The following is an 11,134-nucleotide window of genomic DNA, read 5'->3' as shown; positions in this document are numbered from 1 at the left end:
CCACGCTCAGGGGTATCTGAATCCTGATCATTCATTACTAGCAAAATTTCCCAATGAACAGCTCACGCCAGTGAGACAGGAGAGTCCCACTGGGATGAACATGTGAAACGGGCTGCAGAAGTAGGAGAACAAAGAGCCAGATTCACAGATGGCATAAACAGCTGCAACTCTACTGAAATCATAGAGACAGAGTCAGCAGAGACGAGGTTACCTCGTGTAGCCTTTTATTTTATTTAATGTTAATTATGCTTCAGGGGGTTCAGCTCTGGCGGTTATAGTCTCAAGTTCAATAGAGTTATCTCTGTTTGTTCTGGACCTAGAGCCCATAGGAACACATGAAACCACAGATAATTGCAAGAACATCTATCTTTTAGCAGTTTTATTAAAGTTACCAACAAAATCATAAAAGTCGCAGCATATACAATTCCAAATAAAGATAGGTACCATGTACTAGTTATAACTACAGACATAATCACCTCCTCCTAGATGGTGTTAGAGCCTGTTGGCCTTCTCGTGGATTGATAATCCATACGGGAGTCGTTTCTGCTGGAGTTTCTCATCGGAAGCTCAATTTTCCTGCTCTGGGCACCCTTTTTTATACTATGATTCTGTCTATTCCTACATTCTGTGCATGGACATGAAAGTGTCAGTCCTCTCTTTCTTATCGGTCTGTGTCCCCTAGAAACACAAGGAACCTTGAATTCTACAGACTGGGTAGGTACCACCTTTATCTTGTGGTTAAGGCACACATTGGAGACAATATGTATTGTTACAGCATTTTATAATTTAAATTGAATCTTTCCAGCTAGACTTTTGCAATATTACCAGTTTGTACCTCTTTTCCCAGAATCTTTCGGGTTATTTCTCGGTCATTGACTTATGCCATTATTTCTTAGCATAACTTCTTGGTAAGTTCAGTGGAGTTACACTTGCTTACACCAGGTATGAATTTGGCCCTGGGCTCTCCAACCCCCTGATAAGAACCTACATACCCTGGCCTGGGAAACAGAAATAGACACCTCCAGCAGACTTCATCCTCTGAGAACATTGAGGAAATAACTTCACTTGTCATGAGAAGAAAATCAGGCCCATGGTGTGGGATACTTGGCGCAAAGCTGGAAAATGAATCCTCCTTCTGCTGGTTCCGATCCATTGCTAAGAACTAGCAAAGAGGCAGTTCATGAGCTGTAACGAAAACAACGACACCACCAGGGACGGTTCATGACACACGTCATGCTGGGAGCTTTTTGTTCATAGCCATCGTGGGGTGAGTCTGGTTCTATGAATTCCTGAGCAGGGCTATAGAGCAGCGAGGATGTCTCCCTATTCACACACAGACTCATCACAGTCCTATGTAAAGGTTTCGGTCAAATCACGGCCCTGCTAGTACACCAGAGGGGCATAAGGGGGTGTAACTTAGGTATCCATGCAGGAGAGGAAGCAGATGCAGCAGAGCACAGGACAGGTAGAAGCTAAAGGTTGGGGAATGGGTGGATCATCGGCTCCACCTCCCCAATGAACCTGGCAGTGTAGCTGAGCCGATTCACCACTGGAAGTTCTCCACATCGGTTATAGATCTGGTGGTTTGCTCCATCCCTGAAGCAGGGGGAGAATGGAAGGGACATTGTAACTTGGGCAGTAATGATCTGCCTCCCAAGGTGCTCCAGGGGCAATGCAACAACTCCCTGCCCCTTACTCTGCTCACAGGAAAGCTATAATTGAGCCCTTGGTGTTCAAGAGAAGACTGAGAACATTCCCATGGAGCGTGTCACACCGGAGTGGGAATGTTGGATGCTCTCACCTTGTCTGTCTGGCACCATCTCCCTGTGGCTCCTCCTGTCGTGTACGCTCATCCAGATCACAGCACAGACTATGCACAGGAAGAGGGGGGGTTCCGGCGGCGCTTGGCGCAGGGGGGGGCGAGCTCCGGTGCGCGGCGCTCAGCGGGGGGGGGGGGGGCGACGCTCGGCGGGAGGGGGGCTCGGGGGGGCGGTGCTTTTTTTTGCTGCTTGGGGCAGCAAAAAAGCTAGAGCCGGCCCTGCTGATGTGACTGGACCCAGACAGTCCCTGTCCAGTGTGACTCTGCATCTAGAATTGCCATTTTCCTGTATATGAATCCAGCCTCACGGGACCTCCAGGTTCTTGCTGATAAAAGCAACATTCGTTTTTATGTGGGACATTATCACCAATGAGGTCACTATTCGTTGTGCCTCTGGAGATGGCTCTTGCTAGGGCACCGGGAGAAGTGACCAGAGCGACATGGGACAGGAGTAATGGCACTCACCGTGGAGGAGCGATGTAGGCAGTAGGAGAGAACCTTGATTCAGTCTTTGTTGGAGGAGGTGAATCTGGCTGCTTTTTGGCTTGTGGTGTCCTTGCAGTCGGGTTTGGGGAAGGAACAGCTGTAGAGAAAACCAGAGATCCAGTGTACTCCACAAATCAACCTAACCTGAGATGTTTGGCATAAGTTTGTTCATTAATGAATCTGTTGCTCTCCCAGAATCTCACACTTAATCCTGGCCCACATCACAGTCCAAGCTTTTCTCAGCCACCAACCCCTCCACACACACACCCCCAAATAATGACGTCGACCTCTGCAAAGAACTTGGCTATCTCAAAAGTCTGCTTCCAATGGACTGTAGCGCTCCTCAAGAAGTTCTACAATTTATTTACAACAATCAGCTCCATGGCAACTTCCCACACAGTTGGATAGTGCTCAGGATCTTGTTAACTATGTCCATATCTGTGGCGAGCAGTAAACGGAGCTTCTCGAAGTTGAAGCTCATAAAAACATATTTGCGATCGACCATGGGAGATGACAGGCTATCTTCACTGGCCATCCTTTGTATCAAGAATACTGTGGCTCAAAATATAGACCTGTCCCAAGCAATATCAGAGTTTGCAGCAGTGAAGGCACGCAGGGTTTTGCCTTCTGAATCTTAGACTCTTGGTGAACAACATTTTTTAGTTGTTATTCATTAGTTTAGTGTTTAATTTAATGTTTAGTTATGTGTCACTTAGCTATAGTGTTATTTTTATGACTTACATAGTTCATTATTTGAATAAAATTGAATGCAATTGAATCAAATTTTATGTCATTTCTTTTGTATTTTTCTTAGTAAATTATAAAAACTTTTGAGATCGCAGCTTTATTTCAGAAATTTCCACTAACACTACTACATACCTCCACTCAAAGGGCGCCAAAATACAAGTTCGTCCAGGGCGCCATTCTCCTGACGGCCGTCCCTGCTGCGGCTGGCCTGTGCTAGCTGACTCGGGCTAAGGAGCGCGGCTACGGGGCTGTGTCATTGCAGTATAGACACGTGGGCTCAAGCTGCAGCCTGAGCTCTGGGACCCTCCCACCTTGCAGGGTCCTAGAACCCTGGCTCCGGCTCCAGCCCAAGCCTGACGCCTCCACTGCAGTTACACAGAGCCTTAGCCTGAGCCCTGCGAGCCCAAGTCAGCTGGCACAGGCCAGCCACAGGTTTTCATTGCAGTGGAGACCAGTGGGTCTCAACCTGTGGCCCACAGGCAGCTTGTGGACCAATCAACACACAGCTGTGGCCCATGTGACATCCTCAGGGCCATACAGGTAGTGTATATATTGTGTGGATGTGGCCCACATAACACACAGAGAGCTGCATATGCGGCCCACAATGGTAAATAGGTTGAGAACCACTGGTGTAGACATACCCACTGAGGCTTCAGCTACCTGTGTGTCTACAGCACTTATTATTTCTATATGGCAGCAAGGATATGGTCGTCCCCTTCCCCCCTCCCCCGGGAATTCAAAAATCATCTATAGGTCTCAGCACCCATGAGATTGGCTTTAAAACCTCAAGAGTTTGTTTATTTAAAAATGACTTTTTGGGTTCATTTTTTATCTTCCATTTTTTGAAATCTGAGGGTGCACTTGGGTCACCTATACAAATTTTTCTCTGCTGCAGGGTGTGCTGGAAACGTATCATTTCTTTTTCTAAGGAAAGCTGAGATTCTCCCATCATCCCAAGAATCCAGGAACTGGGGCTTTAAGCAAAGCAGCGAATGTTGTGAGACTTGCACTAAAACCATGAGAGTTGGTAACATTGGGGCAGCCGAGTGGATCTGGTGGGAGCTGTGCAGGCGAGGGGGGGTCAGCATGCAGGTGGTGGGGGGCAGGGTTGAAAGAAGAGTGGAGCTCCTGTTGGCAAAATAGGGAGAAGGAGCAGATTCCCTATTTCCCCTCCCCCCCCCCCCCCAGCATCATTACTCAACGTGGGGTTACTGGAGGTGCTGGGGGTGTGTGGTACTAGGAACCCTAGTGGAGCACATGGTGAAGATGAGGCTAGGAAGGAAAGGCTGGAGGGCATAAGGGGAAAATATGGAAACTGCAAGGGAGAAGGAGAAGAGGGAAAGTCTCTAAGCATGAAGACTGGAATATACCATGTGCCTCACTCACCCCCCATTTACTGTGTCTCTTTTCTAGAGGTGTGTGTGTGTGAGAGAGAGGGAGAATTGATTAAAGTAACGGAGTCTAATTGGACAAGTGAAATGGCTCAGATAAAGTCACAGGTTTGAAGGCAAAACCATGAACTTCTCAGCTGGAAGGAGCAGAAATCACCCCAGTGAAGGGCAGCTGTGTCGTCTCCCCAAATGCCCCTTTCTCACTAAGCTTTTTTCAATCTTTTCTTTAAAATGCCTCAAAAGAAAATTGCCTCCCTTTGGGACAGTCACATTTCCTGCTGGACTTTGCAAAGCCTTCAGCTTTTCTGAAACTTGAAACATTTATTTCTCTCATTTGGTGTCTCATTGCCTGTTCTCTGTTCTCTCCCCCTGCCCCTGTTACACAGTCTATAAACCAGAAGGTGGAAATGAACAAGAAAGAGAGTACGTGTAACCAATGAGCTGCTGGGGTAGCCTTTGAGACCTTATCCACTTGGTTCCCAAGAACTCAGCTTGACTCTGAAGGCATCACTGAGGTTCCTTTGATTGTATGCCAATAAATTATACTTGAGTTGATCACGCTCAAGTGTAGAGGGTGGGTACAGGGTATACCACACATCCAATGTACATAATCATGAATCAGCTTCTAGACATGCTTACACTTAATACTACTTAATACTACTTAATACACTTAATACTACTGGTTAATAGATCAGATCACACACTCTATGACTGGTCCACTAATTTTTGTAGCCAATCCCTGTCTAGATCATGAGCTGTTCACATGCTGCAAGCAATCACATGTTGCTTACTATCCTATTCTCTCTTTTCTACTCGCTACATCTTTTACATATTTACAAGGCTATTGTCAATTCATACTTTGTTCATTGGTTCATGTTCTTGCTCAGAACTGACCGACATGGACGACAGTTCAATGTGTGACAATTTTGGTCCCTGTAATGTTCCAGTAATTTAATGTAAAATATTTTATGTATTTATTTACTTATCTAAAACTCCCTCCTGAAAGAAACTAATATAACAGCTGTTCTAAGGTAAGAAGTAGGCTATTTTGAATTAACTTAACTATATTTTACATGTTTGAAGACTGAAATGTAACCACAGAATGGCTTTACGTTAACTAAAAGGCAAGTTTAGTATAGTGTTAATACCCTCGATGCCATAATTGTGATCATCTTATTTTAAATTAGGAAAAAGACTTGTATACAGGGGCCCCACAAAATCTCATAGCCCCGGGCCCACAGGAGAGTTAATCCGGCCCTGGCTCCAGGTTGCCATCAGCAGATCAGAGCAGAGACTCACTTGGGAGAACAGTCAAGTTAACAAGGGAATAAGGATCACCTCCACCTTTCATATTTATTCCACACCAGTAGATCCCAGCATCTTCCAGAGTCAGGTTCTCCATGGTCACAGTGAATGTGCTCGTGCTGTGACTGTCTATGATGGAGACTCTGCCCTGTTTCACCTTGACCTCTGACTTTTCAGTCTCAACAACTTTGGAGCAGCTGTTCCACTGTGCTCCTCTGCACCAGTATTTCTGGGATCCCTGAGCTGTTTTACCGTACTGACACAGTATGGACACCGTGCCCCCCGGGGGCCCGCTCACCTCCCTAGGGGCAGTCAGTGCCAGGGCAGCCAGTGCAGAGAAATAGCCTGAAAAACAAAGCAAATCTCAACACCCTGCTCCACACCCCCAGGAGTGAGGGATATGGGACAGCAGCCCCCATCAGCAGTATGGTCCCAAGGGTCTCATTCCCTGTGTCATGCTGAATACATGCCGTTCCATGCAATGCACTGGATGGCAGGATGCCAAGCAAGTACTCCCCTAGCCCTGCTAATAAGCATTTCTCAGGTCTCATGTGGTTCCTGCGGGGTTATGCACATGACGCCTAGCAGCATTACTGCTGAGTTACACAGCGTAAATCCCCAGCTGGAGAGTGGGAGATGCCCCCTTAGGTTCTCTCTGCTCTGAAGTTGAGAGAGAGTAGGAGAGGGAGAGAAACTCCAGTGTGGGGTGACTGACCTTCCGGGCAAAGTGGTTCTGGTGTGAATGGAGGAATAAAAACCTCTTACCTGGAAGGAGAAGAATCACCCTGGTGAAGGGCACCTGCAACATCCCCATAACTGCCCCTTTCGCCCTTAATCTGTTTCACGTCTTTTCTCTAACTGCACCGAAAAGCAAAATCTGCTTCCCCCGGGGACCACAACCTTCCCTCTGAAGGCTGCCTTGTCAGTGATACCCAAACACTTCTGCTTCCTTTTTCTTATCTGATGCCTCATTTCCTTTTGCTCTGTTCCCCCCTCCCCATTTACAAGCAAGAAGGCAGAGAGGAAAGGAGGGGTGTCAGTGGCAAGTGGAGTGGCAAACAGCAGAGGCTAACAGAGGGAGTTTGCCTGGGGAGAGCTCACTGAGGCTTTCATCTGCAGGTTTCTCCGAGTAGTTCCTGCAACAGTTGAGGAAGCTCTTAAGAGGACGGTGATATGGAAGGTGAGCGATCAGCTGTTGTAACCTGCACAGGTTGTGCCATGTTTGTCTTTCTTTCACAGGACAGAAGCGACTTTGTCTGTGCAAAGTGCAATCTGGTCTCCATATTGGAAGAGAAAGTTTGAGGGCTGAAGAAACGAATATCGACTCTGCATTGCATAAGGGAAAATGAAGATTTCCTGGACAGACGTCAGGAGATGCTTCTACGGCCACAATGTTCTGAAGATTCAGAGCAGGCGCAGCCGGGACAGAAGGATTGTGAAGAGTTTGGCAGCATGTGACCTTCAGAAGGAGAAAGAGGAACGTCCATGCACCAGCAATGGAGATACAGGTGAGCAATCGTTTCCATGTTCTCTCTACAGGTACTAATGTGGAGAGTGGACTAGATGACCCATCTGAGGGAAGGGAGCAGAAGGAGACTCCACCGATTGGAAGGCAAAAGATGCACTGTCCTAGGGATGGGGGTTCCACGACCACCACTCCCAAGAGGAGGAGGAGGGTGGTGGTGGTCGGGGACTCCCTCCTCAGGGGGACTGAGTCATCTATCTGCCGCCCTGACCGGGAAAACCGAGAGGTCTGCTGCTTGCCAGGAGCTAGGATACACAATGTGACGGAGAGACTGCCGAGACTTATCAAGCCCTCGGATCGCTACCCCTTCCTGCTTCTCCACGTGGGCACCAATGATACTGCCAAGAATGACCTTGAGCGGATCACTGCAGACTACGTGGCTCTGGGAAGAAGGATAAAGGAGTTTGAGGTGCAAGTGGTGTTCTCGTCCATCCTCCCTGTGCAAGGAAAAGGCCTGGGTAGAGACCGTCGAATCGTGGAAGTCAACGAATGGCTACACAGGTGGTGTCGGAGAGAAGACTTTGGATTCTTCGACCATGGGGTGGTGTTCCAAGAAGGAGGAGTGCTAGGCAGAGACGGGCTCCACCTAACGAAGAGAGGGAAGAGCATCTTCGCCAGCAGGCTGGCTAACCTAGTGAGGAGGGCTTTGAACTAGGTTCACCGGGGGAAGGAGACCAAAGCCCTGAGGTAAGTGGGGAAATGGGATCCTGGGAGGAAGCACAAGCAGGAGAACGCAAGAGGGGAGGACTCCTGTCTCATACTGAGAAAGAGGGACGATCGATGAGTTATCTTAAGTGCCTATACACAAATGCAAGAAGCCTGGGAAACAAGCAGGGAGAACTGGAAGTCCTGGCACAGTCAGGGAACTATGATGTGATTGGAATAACAGAGACTTGGTGGGATAACTCACATGACTGGAGTTCTGTCATGGATGGATATAAACTGTTCAGGAAGGACAGGCAGGGCAGAAAAGGTGGGGGAGTTGCGTTGTATGTAAGAGAGGAGTATGACTGCTCAGAGCTCCGGTATGAAACTGGAGAAAAACCTGAGAGTCTCTGGATAAAGTTGAGAAGAGTGCGCAACAAGGGTGATGTTGTGGTTGGAGTCTGCTATAGACCACCAGACCAGGGGGATGAGGTGGACGAGGCTTTCTTCTGGCAACTAGCAGAAGTTGCTAGATCGCAGGCCCTGGTTCTCATGGGAGACTTTAATCACCCTGATATCTGCTGGGAGAGCAATACAGCAGTGCACAGACAATCCAGGAAGTTTTTGGAAAGTGTAGGGGACAATTTCCTGGTGCAAGTGCTGGAGGAACCAACTAGGGGCAGAGCTTTTCTTGACCTGCTGCTCACAAACAGGGAAGAATTAGTAGGGGAAGCAAAAGTGGATGGGAACCTGGGAGGCAGTGACCATGAGATGGTTGAGTTCAGGATCCTGACACAAGGAAGAAAGGAGAGCAGCAGAATATGGACCCTGGACTTCAGAAAAGTAGACTTTGACTCCCTCAGGGAACAGATGGACAGGATCCCCTGGGAGAATAACATGAAGGGCAAAGGGGTCCAGGAGAGCTGGCTGTATTTTAAAGAATCCTTATTGCGGTTGCAGGAACAAACCATCCCGATGTGTAGAAAGAAAAGTAAATATGGCAGGCGACCAGCTTGGCTAAACAGTGAAATCCTTGCTGATCTTAAACGCAAAAAAGAAGCTTATAAGAAGTGGAAGATTGGACAAATGACATGGGAGGAGTATAAAAATATTGCTCAGGCGTGCAGGAGTGAAATCAGGAAGGCCAAATCACACTTGGAGTTGCAGCTAGCAAGAGATGTTAAGAGTAACAAGAAGGATTTCTTCAGGTATGTTAGCAACAAGAAGAAAGTCAAGGAAAGTGTGGGCCCTTTACTGAATGAGGGAGGCAACCTAGTGACCGAGGATGTGGAAAAAGCTAATGTACTCAATGCTTTTTTTGCCTCTGTCTTCACGAACAAGGTCAGCTCCCAGACTGCTGCACTGGGCAGCACAATATGGGGAGAAGTTGACCAGCCCTCTGTGGAGAAAGAAGTGATTCGGAACTATTTAGAAAAACTGGACATGCACAAGTCCATGGGGCCGGATGCGCTGCATCCGAGGGTGCTAAAGGAGTTGGCGGATGAGATTGCAGAGCCGTTAGCCATTATTTTTGAAAACTCATGGTGGTCGGGGGAGGTCCCGGATGACTGGAAAAAGGCTAATGTAGTGCCCATCTTTAAAAAAGGGAAGAAGGAGGATCCGGGGAACTACAGGCCAGTCAGCCTCACCTCAGTCTCTGGAAAAATCATGGAGCAGGTCCTCAAGGAATCAATTATGAAACACTTAGAGGAGAGGAAAGTGATCAGGAACAGTCAGCATGGATTCACCAAGGGCAAGTCGTGCCTGACTAATCTAATTGCCTTCTATGAGGAGATAACTGGCTCTGTGGATGAGGGGAAAGCAGTGGATGTGTTATTCCTTGACTTTAGCAAAGCTTTTGATACAGTCTCCCACAAGTATTCTTGCCGCCAAGTTAAAGAAGTATGGTCTGGATGAATGAACTGTAAGGTGGATAGAAAGCTGGCTAGATCATCGGGCTCAACGGGTAGTGATCAATGGCTCCATGTCTAGTTGGCAGCCGGTTTCAAGCGGAGTGCCGCAAAGGTCGGTCCTGGGGCCGGTTTTGTTTAATATCTTCATTAATGATCTGGAGGATGGTGTGGACTGCACTCTCAGCACGTTTGCAGATGGCACTAAACTAGGAGGCATGGTAGATACACTAGAGGGTAGGGATCGGATACAGAGGGACCTAGACAAATTAGAGGATTGGGCCAAAAAAAACCTGATGAGGTTCAACAAGGACAAGTGCAGAGTCCTGCACTTAGGACGGAAGAATCCCATGCACTGCTACAGACTGGGGATCGAATGGCTAGGTAGCAGTTCTGCAGAAAAGGACCTAGGGGTCACAGTGGACGAGAAGCTGGATATGAGTCAACAGTGTGCTCTTGTTGCCAAGAAGGCTAACGGCATTTTGGGCTGTATAAGTAGGGGCATTGCCAGCAGATCGAGGAATGTGATCATTCCCCTTTATTCAACATTGGTGAGGCCTCATCTGGAATACTGTGTCCAGTTTTGGGCCCCACACTACAAGAAGGATGTGGAAAAATTGGAAAGAGTCCAACGGAGGGCAACAAAAATGATTAGGGGTCTGGAGCACATGACTTATGAGGAGATGCTGAGGGAACTGGGATTGTTTAGTCTCCAGAAGAGAAGAATGAGGGGGGATTTGATAGCAGCCTTCAACTACCTGAAGGGGCGTTCCAAAGAGGATGGAGCTCGGCTGTTCTCAGTGATGGCAGATGACAGAACAAGGAGCAATGGTCTCAAGTTGCAGTGGGGGAGGTCCAGGTTGGATATTAGGAAACACTATTTCACTAGGAGGGTGGTGAAGCACTGGAATGCGTTACCTAGGGAGGTGGTGGAGTCTCCTTCCTTGGAGGTTTTTAAGGCCCAGCTTGACAAAGCCCTGGCTGGGATGATTTAGTTGGGAATTGGTCCTGCTTTGAGCAGGGGGTTGGACTAGATGCCTCCTGAGGTCCCTTCCAACCCTGATATTCTATGATTCTATGATTGAATTGGTTACAACTGGATTTGTGATGGAAGCTCCTGTAGGACAGTGGCTTTGATTGCTGCATGGTTACAGTGGTTTAACACACACAACATGCACGTTTTCTGCACCGATAGCAGAACTTCCCTTCCAGCAACTCTGTGGCCCTAGTGATCTGAGCACAGGAATGGGAGTTAGGAAATCCGGACACTGACTTGATTCTGTGACCTGGGACAATTCACTTCAGC

Source organism: Malaclemys terrapin, chromosome 13 (genome assembly GCF_027887155.1).
Source record: "Malaclemys terrapin pileata isolate rMalTer1 chromosome 13, rMalTer1.hap1, whole genome shotgun sequence".
Taxonomy (NCBI): domain Eukaryota; kingdom Metazoa; phylum Chordata; order Testudines; family Emydidae; genus Malaclemys; species Malaclemys terrapin.
The sequence above is the reverse complement of the archived record's forward strand: the minus strand, read 5'-3'. Positions refer to the sequence as shown.